Source organism: Orbicella faveolata, unplaced genomic scaffold (assembly GCF_042242905.1).
Source record: "Orbicella faveolata isolate gen_17 unplaced genomic scaffold, um_ofav_v1 contig_24, whole genome shotgun sequence".
Lineage (NCBI taxonomy): Eukaryota > Metazoa > Cnidaria > Anthozoa > Scleractinia > Merulinidae > Orbicella > Orbicella faveolata.
The window spans coordinates 28,448,408-28,450,432 of NW_028301552.1; positions in this window are offsets into that span (position 1 = coordinate 28,448,408).

The following is a 2,025-nucleotide window of genomic DNA, read 5'->3' on the forward strand; positions in this document are numbered from 1 at the left end:
TTTTAGTTTTTATTAAGTGAAAATTTGACAGTGATTCAGGGGAAGGAGAGGTATCTCATTTTGGTCCTTTTTGTCTCATCCAAGATTATAGGCTACGGTCAGTACAAACTCTCCATTTCTTTCCTTATTTATAATCTTTTGATTGTTCTCTCCCCTGGCGCCTCTCAAGTTTTCCTATGGGAAAAGAGAGGCTGATTTTAGGTAGGTAGATAGAAATAAGTTATGTAGATGGACAAAAGCTGGCCATGTTCCACTTCCTCCCTATATTTAATTAAGGCAGCAGGTGTGACCCCAGTGGGGGGAACACCTGTATAAAAATGACGTGGGTGCTTATTGTACCTTTTAGGGGTTAAAAACGTGGTTTTGGTACATCTTAGGGTGTTCAGCCTCAAAAGGTCCACAGCAGGAGCTTTTGTGGTACCTTTTAGGGTATTGAGCCCAAAAAATATGATTGAGGAGATAATATGTTGTGTAAGAATTGGTACCTCTTAGGGAAGAAAAAATTTAAGCCACGCCCACGAAACAGGATCTTGGTACCTCTTAGGGGTTCTTTTTAAAATTTCCGACAAGCACCCCTGTCTTTTTTATATGGGGGTCCTCCTCCCACCCCCCCCCCCCACAGGGTGTGACCTAAGGTCCTTATTGTTCCAAGAGAGGCTGGAGGATAAGAGAGGTGGTCCCCATATAAGCCTTACTCCAAAGGTAATCGGTTTTATGGAATCCAGTTCTTCCACAGACCATGCACATGTAGATGTTTTCTTGGAGGATGCATATGTGTGTAAAACCTTTAATGGGCCATCCATATAAATAAAATTTGTATCGCGGGATCAACTTTATCTAGACACTACTGGGATTTGTGAAGCTGGGAGTGATAACACAAGAGGGATTAATTACCATAGGACTAAAGCCTATATGTCCTGTTTCTCTACTGGATCTGATTATTCTCTCTTTTACACTATCTGTTCCAGGCCTGATCAGCTGTGCTGAGTCCTTAGGTTTTGTGCTATGAGTTGTTTCACCTCTCCCTAGCTCCCATATAAAGAGGACGGGGGTGCTCGTCATACCTTTTAGGGGTTAAAAAAGCTGTTTGGGTGCCTCAAAAGGTCCACAGCAGGAGCTTTTTGGGTACTTTGTAAGGTATTGAGCCAAACAAATTTATAGGAGATAATGTGTTGTTTTAGAGTTGGTAGCTCTTGTAGGGGTGAAGAAACATTTCAAGCCATGCCCACAATACAGAATCTTGGTACCTCTTAGGGGTTCTCTTCAAAATTTCCGACGAGCAACCCCCGCCCTTTTTATATGGGAGTCACCCCAGTTTCAGTTCAGTTCAGTTTCAGTCCGGTCCCAGCAAGGTCACACTCAAAATTATTTCAGGAAATTAGGTTTTTGCCAGATATAAGCTCAACCAAACTGTTAATAAATGTATGCCCCCGCCTCTAAAAAATACAAGCTTATGAAACTTTGTTTTTTGGAGTTACCAATGAGTCTAACAGCGATTTTTTGATCTCTTCAGTATTTTAAAAAGCTTTAAGAGCTTATCACGAACTTTTTGCTGGCCCTTTGTTGTAGCTCACTACAACACGTTGAACTTACTTTACAATTTGCTAATGTGAAAACAAGATCGTCAAAAAGCATATACACGCTAAGGATGTGGGCTTCTATTACCTGTACGTGTCCTACGCAAGTAGTAATAAACTAATAAAAGTAAATGATTGACGACATTTTTGTGTCCGCCTTGTCTTGCCGCTGGCAACGCCGCCAACGCGTGTTCGCGGGAAGCGAGGCGGGAAGCTGACAATATAGACCTTGGCGGGGTGGGGATGGGATAGCGGAAAGACATTTTCAGCTTACCAAACAAATTCTCTATGTACATCTAAAAGTGACGAAATTAATCCATATATTTGTAAAAAAATTTCGATGAACGAGATATTGGAGACAAAAACTCCTGTCAAAAATGCATATCATCTCTTCCCATTGTTAGCCCCCTCCCCTCCCCTCCCATCTAGTATCAACCAATTCCATGTG